The following is a 13,403-nucleotide window of genomic DNA, read 5'->3' as shown; positions in this document are numbered from 1 at the left end:
GTTGCAATCTGTTAAGTATAGATGTCAATTTTTCTATAGTTTTAACATGGATCATTGCCACACATAGCTTTGCCAAAGCTGGAGAATTTGAAAACCCTCCGGCATTGCCAAAGGATAGCTATTATTAACCTCATACAGCTCTGTCAGCACACCTCATAAATTTCTGTAAATTCATGCATCTTGTCTATTTGTTGACCTTCACCACATATATACCTGATTATATAGTTTGATTAGTAAATTTAAATATTTTTCACAAAAGCAATGTTCTGTGAAATGATAGTAACTCAAACGCGGTGTGATTAAAATATTTCATACGTTACTTAGGTTCATGAGTAGAGGAAGCTCGAGGCTTCACAGATCCTGCCAACTGACCCAACACACCCCACTCACACGCCAGACTTTGACGCGTGAGGCTTTTCTTCCATCAGCCTTTTGGGCGAATATTTTGTTCTGAACACCCTTCTGAAATACATACTATTAGAGTCTGTGATCAAGGCAAAGCTTCCATCCATCGTCTTTGGTCACAGACATTCCACCAGCCACAGTCTGGTCAGTAGAACGCCCCATCCACAAACTGTGATCTCTGGCATATCTTTACCCAATGTCTGTAATCGCTGCCCTCAACTCCTGTGATATTTCTGAAACCTAGTTTGTCATAGAACATCATTACAATGCTGGGTTTAGCTGATGTGCTCAGGGCAGCATTTGGCGACTGTAGTGCTGGTAGCGGTATGAACAAAAAAAGGTCAAAAGGTAGAAATTACACTACCTACTTCTGGGTGCAACGCTCCCATCCACAGCTTTTTTATTTATCCCTCTCTCCACAACTAGCTTACTTATCCCTACCACCTATCTTTAAAGGGTAGATTCCTCAGACCAATGCCAAATCTGTTGTAGGGATGAAAGGAAAGAAAAAACATGGAAAACGTGATCTCACATAAATCAAACATATGAAGACAGGATAGCTCTTACGAGGGTGGACTGATTTCCTTCACATTACCCAATATAGGGCAAAGGGTTGTTGTCAGGAAGGTGGAATTGCCTATTGTCATATAATGATAACTTGCTACGATGATAGTGAATTTGAGTGAACTGTCAGCAGGCCAATAACACGACTGGACTGTTGTCAGGTATGCGTATACATTGGTTTTCTGCCCTGCAGACACAGCAATAGGGGCCTGATCTTGGCAGCTAGTTTTACGATGGAGTCCGAGTTAGATGAAGGTGGTAGGTGTAGCCTCACTGTGGTTTTTACAAATCGAGCGGCTGACTTTAGATTTCCCTGATTTGGCAAAGACTTCTTTCGTGATTGTGAGTTACGATTGAATATGCATGGATCGAGCTTGGGTTTGTTTACATGTGTTTGAGTGCTTCCATTAGACAATGTGTGTCTTTCGACGTAGAGCTGGATTCCTTGGTTGTACGTGCATGGTAGGAGAAGTGACTGAGTTCTCAATCTGGGGCGTTGCGTGAGTGGTGTAAATTATGCAGGCTCATTTAGATGGGTTAGTGCAATGAATACGAACATGGCTCACATGAAAAGGAGGCTGTGCGGCCCTTTTGCTTTTAGGTAATTTTCAGGGCTTTAGAAAGTAGGTGTGTTTCTTTCTAAATAATGTACCCTTTGGACTTGCTCCAGAACATTTCTTTCTCCAGTTCTCTGCATTATTTTTTGTTGTGTGTTTCTTATTGAACCTTCTTGGGATTATCATCTCAACCCATTTACTGTGGCTTTTAAAATACTTTAGGGAATTTTCAGGTTGTGGTGGGCTTTAGAAACGTAAGTAATAAAATAAATAAATCCAGGATTTGTAAAGCATGGCAAATCAGCAGTGAGGGTCAAGGCGCTGAATTGTAGGCACAGGAAGATTGTGATTTGCCCAGAATCACAGGACGTTGACGCCGAGACTCAAACCTGGTTCCCACCATTTCTAAAGTCGACAGCTAAGGCTGTTACGCCAATCGTATTGCTTCTTGTTTTTCAAATTGGATTTCGTTTAACATTGGCAATTTTTAAGGACAAGTGCATGTAGTGGTATGTATACAGCACCAATCTAGCTGGCAAGTAATGCGAGAGCGCTGAAATATGATATGGGATTGCATATAAAGCAGCAGGCAAAGTGTGGGTTATTGTTGTGTAGGATGCTAGTATTAATTAAAAATATTTGTTTTAAAATTCTTTCTGTATTATAGCAGGGTATACACAGTTTTAATGTAGAGACGTTGTTCCAAGTCCTGGGTGTGTAGGTGGAGGATGGATGTTTTCTGCTCTTTGCATTTCTTCATTTCCAGTCTGACTATCTCCATCTGAAGTGTTGAGTTTCTCCTCCTGATATGCTGATGTGTTCCTTATTATGGCTTTGTAAATAATGCAACTGGTCTCGAAGACGATGTGGGCTTGGAGAGAGCCACCGTAGAGACCTCTTCAATACAAGCATGATTTGTTAGAACTAATTCATGCTTTTGATAAGTTCTACCTCAGTATGTATGAGACATTTCCGATGGGCTAGAGGGATTTCGGTTAGGGCGTTGAGCAGAGTTTTGCCGCCGTACATCTAGGAGAGGTCCATAGATTGTACTGTTGTTCTGAAGTCTATTTCATGTAGGAAGAGTTTCACTTTTCTCAGGCTGATGTTATTTTTGTTTGTCGTAGTAATGCGTAGACCTGTGGAAGAAAACTCCAGCTTTTGTTGAATCTAAAAATGTGTTCACCAAAAAGAAAATAAGAATCACAAAACAAAGGAGCAAATAGATCACGTCTGCGGTGAAGTCATGCACCTAGGTGAGTGGCAGGGCATACATATATAGCCAACTGCATTGTCTCCTTTTCAGTGGTACCTCTCCCGGCATTGGGATTGCCTCTGGAGGGTGATTCACCAAGGAATGATCCACCCACTTGGTGGCTCAGGTATTTAGTGGTTTTGGGGGAGGACTGGCCTTTTGAGCATGGATAAGTGTCCACCTAAAATGTCTTTCTACCCTCCTGGGTGGTAGACCTGGCCTCCCCCATGGGTGATGGGACAGAAAGGCTACTAGATGCCAAGGAATAGTAAAAAAAAAAAGGTTGCCTGACCTGGCATCATGCCTTGCCCCAATGTCTTTCTGCCCCCTCTGGAGAAGGACAGATTGGGGGTTTACCCCATTCTGCCATCCCTACTAGACACCATGGAATTAGTTTGTATTAAAATAATGGTGTATGGTTTTATTTGAAGAAGTGTGGGAACACAGAATAGTGTGTTATTTGGTATTAACAATTTAATTTCACTCCATTGTTGGCTTTAAAATATAAACCGATGTGCAATAAAGAACACATTTGGCAAAGTGCTTTCTAAATCACATTATAATATGGGTGACCACAAACTCAGAGTTGTACAAATAACCACTATTCCTAAACTCAATATCTTGGGCACTTTTAAATTGCCTAGGTTTCCTTCATACTAATTTTTCATTTATTAGATTTTACCATTTGAATTTATGCATGGTTGGTGCACAATGGAAAATCATTTTGAGCTGGAACTCCTTGTTGGCTCTTGGTATTGCATGTTTTTGGACAGCCAACAAACACTACATATGCTTGTAACCAGGTTCTCTGACGGATATACGTGTTTATTACCTTTCTAAATTGCCCATTGGAGCAAAAAGTTACAGATGAAAACCATCATCTGTTTCTTCCTTTTCCTACCTATTTTTATTATTTCAAAGCAGCCAAGGCAAACAAGCGACAGCACATCCTAGCCCGTTCCTACAGTAGTCAACGAGTGCACATCCTGAACAGCTGTAAGAAGTGCTGCTGCTGGTGCTTAACCAGGAAGCACTCTGTATAAATCCAATGTTCAGAAGCATTGCACAAAAATAATAGTCAATTGGTTCTTTCGGTCTTCTTTAGTAATACTGTTAAACCTGGCACCATTGGCGTGGGTCTCCCTTCCTTTTTTGCTGTTGCCTCATGTGTTTTTCTGGTGTTAGATGCTTTGGGCACTGTGCCACTGCTGTCCAGTGCCACAGTGCGAGTGCTCCCTACTGTAAATTGATGTATTGATTAGTGGTTCCATGATTGGACATTTGGTTTACTTGTCAGACCCTAGTACGGTGCACTAAGTGTGCCCAGGGCGTGTACATCCAAATGCCGCTAGTGGGCTTGCAGCACTGGTTGTGCCACCCACAGAAGCAGCCTTGTAAAATGTGTCTAAGGTCTGCCATTGCAGAGCCTGCGTGCAGTCTGGTACTGTCATGCTGACTGGGCAAGTGCACCCACTTGCCAGTCCCTAAACCTTCCCTTGTCTTCATATTAGTCACCCCTATGGTAGGCCCAAGGGCAGGGTGCATTGTAAGTATAAGGTAGGACAAGCCCTGATGTGGGGCATGTCCTAATAGTGAATTGCAGACATTTTCGTTTTTCACTATTGCAAGGCTACCTGTTCCCCATAGGATAGAATGGGCTGCTGGATTCTTACATGTTTATAATCCTAGCAGACTCAGGGAACATGGTAGAAATTCAAGTTTAGTATGCCTGGACTCAGAATGATAAAATACATATTTTAGTAAAGTTTATTTTAATATTCTGTGTTTGGAAATATCACTTTTAGAAAGTAGGTATTTGCTTGCCTAACCATTTGAGCCCGCCTCTGCTAGGTTGTGTATTCCTTGTCTGGTTTTGTGTATGACAGGACTGGGGAATTCCAGGAGACAGGCTGGGCCAGCCCGGTGGTGAATAGGGAGATCTGCATCCAAGATGGGAGGGACGAGTTGCACCGGGGACCTGAATAGGACAGTGCCCGCCCCCCACAATGCTGGCTCCACCCCCTGTGGTGCGTCTGATGTCTCTGCCCTGCACACTGAAAGAAGAGAAGGAAGACTGTCAACAAAGTGCTCCTGGACTGAAATTGCCTTCCACAATGTTGGCTCCACCGCCTGTGGGGCGTCTGATGTGCCTGCCCTGTGCTGTGAAAGGGAAGGAGAAGTCTGGTAAACAGAGTGCTTCAGAACTGGCTTGAACTGGGCACAGGCCCTTCTCCCCTCAGAGAACAAAGGATTTTGGGGTATAAGTATTGGGACCCTGATCCCATGAAATTAGATCACTCCTGGAACTGACAAGAAGAAACCTCTGCTGAGGAGAAGGAACCCGAAGAAACTGAGGAGAGACTATTCCCAAGCTGTAGTGCTGCTTGGGAGATTGGCCTGCAGGGGTTGCCTGGCTGCCTAGAGAGGAGAAAGAACTTTGTGGATTTTACCTTTGCTTTCAACTTGTGCTAAAAAGATCTCCAAGGGCTTGGAAGAGAGCTTGCCCCCCTGACCGAAGGTCCAGGACCAGTGGACTTCACCAGCCTTTGTGAATTGCTGCTGATCCAGTGGCTACAGAGGCAGGGAGCTGTGACCGACTCTCACGACCGGCCCGGTGTCCTGTTGGCACCGCACTTAGCAATGTCCGCCTCGAACAGCGCAAGCTCTGCGCTCACCGACTCCGTCTCGACGCCGTCAACGAGCCGTAGCCTGCACCGCGACTGGAAGGACACCGCAATGTGCAACGCCTCGCTACACCAACTCGAACTGGTCTGACCGACGCGTCACTGCTGCTGACTTCGAGTCCTGTGACTGCACCGGAGTTGGGCACCGCCTCGCACACTTCACGACGCACGCCCGACTCTCACCGCTGTCTGGACTGACCGACGCCAGCTCCCGAACTCCGGCTCGAACGCTGCACCGTAAAGCTGTAAGCACTGTAACGAGCAACGTCCGCCCCGAACAACGCCAGCTCCGACCTTACCGACGCCGTCAACGAGCCGTAGCCTGCACCGCAACGGAAGGGACACCATGACCTACAACCCTTTCTTTTTGTACACCGCGATGATCCCCGTAACCGGCTCGCACATCCGTGCCGGTCGCCTCAAGGAAAACATACTGTGTTTGAGTCTGTCGACATTTGAGTGGGCCTGGACCGTCAGGGTCCGCTGAATTTGTTAGGCTATGTGTTCTTTCAGCACGTCTTAGCCGGACAAGGCTACCGACTCGCACAGAACTTTGATTTACACCTTTTTAACCAAAAATCTTGAAATTTAACAGTACTGTGGATTCTTTTTGTCGTTTATTGGTCTTGTGATAATTCTATATAAAGTATACTTATTTTTTTATATAAAACCTTGTGTGGTGTCCATTTGTAGTGTTGTCACTGGGTGTTATGTGGTCACAAATGCTTAACTTACATCGCCTCTGAACTAGCCTTGACTGCTCGCGCCACGCCGCCTAGAGGGTGAGCAGGGGTTATTTTAAGTGGGTTATTCCCTTGCCCTGACTAGAGGAGAGGGTCCCTGCTTGTCACAAGTACCTACCTGTGCCAACCAGAGACCCCCAATTCTAACAAATACGTCTCCATTAAAGGTGAACTGCCAGAGCCAAACGCGTTTAGTTCTGAAAAGAACTTCTTCAGGGCATCAATATGTTCATATGTCCCAACTAGTTTTTTATGGACACTTTCATCATTTATTGATTTCAGTGTTTTGTTTGCTTGGAAAAACCATGAGCAGTCTCCACAAATGACATCTTGCTGAATTTAGTCTCGCACTCAGAAATGAATAGCTTTCCTGGTTTACCCATGTGTTTCACCAAAAACTACAAGAAGGACTGGACATTCTCTTATGTACTCCCTTCCTTGCCACTAGGACACCCCGAAAGTCCTAAGAAAAGCCTAAAACCAAAATCTAATACTCACATTGACTGCATTTTATTAAGTGCTTGCTCCCCCTCCTAAGCATAAAACTGAGTTAGCATGATTGCCCAGTCGGTAATATCATACATTTTAGACTGAAACATAGTTCAATTACAGCTCAAATTTGGATATTAATATCGTGCTTTCTCTACCTTTTAGAAGTCCAAATTAAAAAACCGGGATATCACATAGTTGCAGATAGTCATGGAGGACTGGGGACAATCATGTCCGAACATGCGCCCCTCCCAGATTAGACTACACGGAACCTTACTCCACATTTTGGGGAAATTCAGCTGTCAGAGCAACATAACCTACATGAACATCCATTTGCGTTCTTATGGTTCAATCTAGAATCATATTCTTCAGTGAAATCTAGGACTGGCAATAAAACACTGCGGGTCCGATTCACAGAGCTAATCTGAGACAAAATCCTAAACTTACTACTTTAGGTATTCACAGAAGGCATTTAGTAGTGGTAAAGTTAGGATTTTGTCTTAAAACCAAAACTTAAGAAAAACTTAAGTTTAACTTGTTTAATTTAAGACAAAATCCTAATTTAAGAAAAAATCCTAACTTTACTACTACTAAATGTCTTCCGTGAATACCAAAAGTAGTAAGTTTAGCATTTTGTCTCAGATTAGTTCTGTGAATTGGCCCCTGCAAAATCATCCAGGTAGGCTACATGATGAACATGGTTCACCAGGTGCTAAGAAGCGGCCGGAGTATTTTACAACCTGGTTCCCCTGTGACTACGTGTCCATAAAGTAGCTCACATCAGACACAAGCTTGGCAGTACCACCACTGATACAGTATTGTCCTTCGTTCTCCACGAGGGTGGTCTGGACCTTTCCCTTGTACAGTATCGTTTCCCAATTCAATACAACAATAGACATTTAATCATAAATGACCATCTCTTGCACCTGGAGGCCCTGGGGACCCATCCCTCAGTCAGTTATTGCTAGCTGCACGGACTCCAAAAGCCTCTATATCACTCCCATTTCCCCCAGATCTCGTCCCATTTCCTCGGGCACCCTCTGCTTTGGAACACCACTTTTTCTGCTGTGTAGCACCAGTCTACATCCTTTATACAATATGCAACTCCCGGAATATGGTGTGACCCCACGTCCTTGCTACATTTCTTTTGGCCACTATATCTGCTAGCATAAGCCATATCCTAAAGTACTTGGGCTATCTGTCTTTTCACCCTTTTCACACTGTATGTGCCATCTAGCCTCCAGTGAGAACTCCACCACTTCGGACATTATCTGTGTTACCTCTCTCCAATACTGATGAATTCGGGGGCATGCCCATAATAAGTAAAAAAAGGTGCCCACCTCACCGAACCCCTCTGCATAGTGGTTGGTGTCGACACGGCCTATTTGATGTAATAGTGCCCTTGAGGTGTACAACCTGTGTAGACATCAGACACTTTGTGCACAACCATGTGTGGTCCATACTACTTAGCTTTGGGAGAAATGGGCTTCGGCACCAGCATCTACTGACCATCCTAGTACCCAGACAGCATGACTTCTGATCATACCACTCCTCCATCAGCTCTTGGCTTCCCTGAAAGTTGATCCTCGTCTGACCCATGTATTGCTCCATCAACTACCTGAAGCCAATTACATACTCACAAATCCTTTTGAGAACACTCAAAAGTTCCTACCCACCCTTCTCTAATTAATTAATTAATTAATTAATTGTGGGTTTCTAAAGCGCTAGAATCGACTCCCGAAGGAGTATCTCTGCGCTGTAGACCGCTGGGGAACCCGTCCTGGCTTTCCCTGTGAGATGGTCCCTACTGGGTATCTCCAAGGTGAAACCAGGCATCCCCGGCGTATGTGGGGGGCCGTTGTGGAGATGAGGCAAGCTAATGCCTAGAGTTGCCGAGTGTGATCCCTGGTTAGAGTAGGCACCGAGGCGAGAATTATCAAGTCCGCTGACCCTGGTCCTCGACCCTGCCGCGTCGGGAATAGAACCCTGGTCCCGGGCCGTCCTCTGCTTCCGGGTCTGCCGCCTCTAACCAGTGAGCCACACCACACCAGGTAAGGTGTTTCAATCAAAAAATTAAACTACCCAGAAAGTTTGAAACAACCAGCACTTTAAACGCCAACGCCATCAACTCCAGCAGCTAGAATGCATCATACCATTTGGCCTGGGCTTATCAAACTCCTTCCCACGGTATTGGAGAAGATCTGGAGGACAGAATCTCACACTATCCTCTGCCCCACTCACTGAGTTATGTGCCTACTCTGGATATTGAGCAGCCTATTCAAACTGTAGACAATATGTCTCAATCTCAGGAGGCCCCAACCACTCAATTAGGTAACGATTGTCGACACTATGAATAATCAAGAATACAATGGGGCCACTCCATCTTCGCGGGAGAGCTTGATGGACTTGATGGTTTTTCAGCCTCCTTCGATTCACCCAGTGCATGCCACTGGAGGGAGCAAATATTGAAGAGACTTCTCATTACCTTGGGCGCAATCTCCTGGGCATTCCAATTCCAATCAGATACGTTAGACATTCAGATCACTTTGCTGGAGATACATGCTCGATATACCTTTTTGCGACAGTAAAAGACCTTCTGAAAGAGTCAGCTATATCGTCCTCACATACACACCTTGCCTATGTGGACCTATCATGTAAAAATAAGCAACTTCACCATCTCTTGGTTAGTCTGATTAATGAGGTCAAGCATACCAATGCTACATCACAGGCGTAATTTCTTAGACAATATACAGCGGCTAAACCACAGTTCAACACTCGGGTACATCAAGAAAAATTCCACGGGCCCAAAGAACAGCTAATGATAGAACATCCTAATGGATTTAATAATGATAAAAATTCTTCAAATATGACCACAGAAGAACACTCACAAAGTGTCTCTGCATCACAGGTATTGTCCCTAGAATCAGCAGAGACATCAGCAGAAAGAAACTGCTTAAAAAATGCAGTGAAAGCTTTATGATTAAAACAGGCAATAGCCAAATAATTTCCGATCTTTGCCACCGCTCGCACAGTCCCCAGGTCAGCCTCCCCACAGCAGCACAATAGTAAAAAACAGGGGATGAGCATCAACACTGGGGTGCGTTATTCGCATTCCAATTATTTGTACTTCAGAAGTTGCAACCCTCTAAATGACACCTAGTAAATGAGTGAAGCGTCCAGTGCCTTAAAAAACAATGTGCCCAGAACATACAGTCACCGCGGAGAGAGGCCTCAAGGATAAATTGGCAATCCAATCATTATAATCCCCCCTTATCATCCATCCAGTCCATTGAGAATTTTGGCCTGGGATTATAAAAGATATTAATAGCAAATCCAATTAATCCCTTGAGTGGTAATTCATTGGTTACCACCTCCAGGTAAACCCTGTAGCTTTAAGAACCGACCAGTAACAAACAAAACCTCTCTCTGCCCAGAACACGGCTAGAAAAATCATAAAAATGTTACTAGACTTGCAGATCTAGTAATTTCAATAATCTACTCGACCTAACCGTAATGTACTTGAACCGTGAACTCGTCTCAAATTGTGTGATCCTAGGCAAATATTTTGTCTAATGGAGCTGGCTTTTTCTTCAATATCAGATAAAATAACACCTTCAAATATGGAAGTTCACTATTTCTGCTGTACAAAAACTCCTTATTTACTAGACTAAACGTTTGCTTCATGCATAAAAAGAATTGAGCCCACCTATAGGGCCCACACGATCCCTGGCTTGCCTCTTAGTTCACAAATATCATTGACATCTGGGCAGGAGCAGGAATGTTTCCCAGTTCATGTTTAAAATTCAATTTTCATAAATATATTACTAAAAATGATGTGGTAGTGCACTGTCATTTACAGATGGCACATTTTCCACTGAATTGGCCACAACACGTTCCCACTAACATGTAGTTTAGCTGATAAAACGTTATGGGACCTAAACAATGTTTGGAAATTGGGTTTCAGCAAAAATATTTAACATTTGCAGATCACCAAGTAAAGTGTTTTGATTAGTTTTGATCCTGTAAGAATCTTTTTTTTTTCAACACATAATTACAAAAATGTGTCTTCATAACTAGTGAAATATATTTGAAATATTAGCTATTTCAGTGTAATGTTAGTAAAAAAAGCCTGAAATATTACAGCCCTTCATTTATCATGCTTTACATAGTGTGATTGTCGCAGTTTACAAATTCCTCTAACTTCAGTCACAGAAAGAAAAGTAAATGCAGGAAGACAAACTGACTTTTTCTCTAAAAGCCAAGCAAATGTGGCAAGATAACAAGATTTAAAGGCATTTTTTTGCTCATTCACTCTTTCTGAGCAAGCAGTACACCTGTTGTCAGCTCGCCAGAATGTGCGAGTAGGCTCTAAAAAGAGCTTGTTCTGATTAAATCTGGCCCGCCATAGTGAGTGGGCAAGTGGATTTTTCGAGCCCTGCAGAAAACAAATCAAGAGTCCTTTAGGACATCCTGAATATAGGTAGTATCTCCCGTTTATTAGGAGCACACAAAAATGTGCCACCTGGAATCCTTAGACATTGCAACAATAGTGATTAGACCACCTTCAGAGAACCTCCTAACAAAACTACCATCATAACATGTTCTTCTACTCCTGCTGCCAGTCAAATACTAGGAAAATGTCAACTCTTTGAAGAGTGGGGAATAAAAGTAAGTCCAGTTTTAACCCCCAAGTATCCAGCTGCTTTCCTTTTTTGGTAAAGATTCCCTCACTGGCATCTAACCTTTACTAAAGGAGCCTTTAAGACCTCAATTGCAAACACAACAAAAATCTTCAATGCTAATAGATGCAATAGGGCCAAATTCATCCAAAAACATTCAACCAGCAGCAACCCTAATGATTTCATGGTCGCAAACTCAAGGACGCAATTGTAAACTACTGCATGACTAAAACATGTTGCAAAATGATTGGGGCTGGATCCCATTTTCCTTCAACCAAAATGACTCCGCGTGAATCAATGACCATGAGAAAACTCCATGTACATACAACACAACCTCTCATTGATCTCATGGAATATAGCAGGATTAAAATAAATCTTGCTGGACCCAGATCTGGAAGGTTTTTTATTATCTAATAAGATTATATGCTTAAAAGAAACCTGAGCGAAGAAGGATTTTCCGTTCACGGGTTGTATAGTATGCCACTCGCCTGCCGAGCAGGGAAAAAAAGGAGGCCATTTGCAGGGAGGGCTCTCAATTTATGTAGCAATTAATAAGGCTCTATCTAATCAGAGTAACTCTTAGCAATGAAAAATTCACCATAGTCACAGGCCTGCTTTTTTCCCCGAATATGTACCGAAACCCGAGGCCGCTTGAAAAGCAACGCACAATGACATTAATAAAGGGCTTATTGCAACAGCAACTATTTGTAAATGGTCCCATTCCAGGAAAACTAACATGAGATTTTAAGCTAAATGCAGCCCATCCAGGCACGAGGGAGGGTTTCTTGTACAAAGTAGGTGCCATATGGAGAGTTCCGCAGCAGCTGGATCATTCTTTCCTTAGCTTCCTAGAGGGTATTGGCATCCAAGCTTGTAATGGTTGCATAACTCCCAATACACCAAAGGCCTGCACTCACAATGCAAGCAAGCACACAATCAATATTTGATTACATTTTGTATCCTTGCCCTTATTTGCCAAGATCAGCTCCTTTGAAACTATACCCAGATGTAAAATTGAGCATTCTCCACAAAAATATTAATTCAAAATTGTAGCAACCTCCATATCGCTATATTACACATTGGCTTATAAACTGAATCACTTTCAGGAGGTAGTGTTCTTTGGAACTTTACATTGCAGGGCAATTATAAGGAATGGCAGGGGGCATCCACACTCTTGGCCGCTGGAAATCCTAACCACATCTGCGATCAAGTTCAAATAGATCTTAAAAAAATGATTGTAATGCAAATAACTCTTCAGTACACCCAAAGACAACTTGAAACTAAGATTTGGTATAGTATAACGTTGGGACAAGAGAAGAAAAATATTGACAAGCAAACCAAGACCATGCACGCCTCAGGAGATCCAAGAGGTGGAAAAGAATTACTTAAGAAAGCCTACAAAAAAAATCATTTTGGGCAGCAAAGAAAATTGTGATTTTGATAGAACTCCTCATAGCATGTCCCAGCAGAACCCTGCAATTATTTTGGAATGTGATCAGGCGATTCCAAAACAACTCTTCAAGAATTGATAGGATTGTTGCGGAGCCCTCGTTCTGGATACAGCACATCCAATCCTTGTATCTTAGGAACAACCCTGACTCGCAGCCAGTCCGCCATTGCTTCCCGCGACCACCTATGCAGTACCAGTGAAAAAAGTAGAGAATTACATAAGCAAGTGTGATGGCACCCCTTGCCCAAATATCCTGCCATCGATGATTTTTAAACAAAATATAGCATATTGGGCAGCAGCATTTTTTTAAACTGTTCAGCAAATGTTTGGCAACTAACTGAGTCCCTGATTCCTGACATAGCTCGGTGCTGCACCCAATTTATGAAAAATTATCTTACACAAATCTGGAGAGCAACCAACGGATTGCCTTGTTGGATATGAAGGCCAACCAACTGATTTACTTGTTGGATATGGAGGCTAAATATTTTGCATGGCTTCTTTTGTATGACCTAGAATCGTGGGCGGTGTCTGAAAAGCGAATTCCCTTCAATCAGACTGGGTTTAGGCCTAATTCAAG

At 43.2% G+C, this 13,403-nt stretch overlaps 1 protein-coding gene across 4 annotated transcripts in view; it reads left to right on the top strand.

Moving 5' to 3' along the window:
• The window catches only part of PIAS2 (protein inhibitor of activated STAT 2), a 490,095-nt gene that overhangs the window by 12,621 nt on the left and 464,071 nt on the right, over window positions 1–13,403 (top strand). For 2 of the 4 annotated variants that reach the window (XM_078674772.1, XM_078674771.1), the window contains exon 2: window positions 2,654–2,782. The exons of the other annotated variants lie outside the window; for them this stretch is intronic. The gene's annotated coding sequence lies outside the window, so the exon portion shown is untranslated. The remainder of the gene's footprint in view (window positions 1–2,653; window positions 2,783–13,403) is intronic. 4 annotated transcript variants of the gene reach the window in all.

The sequence above is a fragment of the Lissotriton helveticus genome, chromosome 2_1, assembly GCF_964261635.1.
Source record: "Lissotriton helveticus chromosome 2_1, aLisHel1.1, whole genome shotgun sequence".
Classification (NCBI taxonomy): domain Eukaryota; kingdom Metazoa; phylum Chordata; class Amphibia; order Caudata; family Salamandridae; genus Lissotriton; species Lissotriton helveticus.
This window is presented reverse-complemented; position numbering and strand designations above follow the sequence as displayed.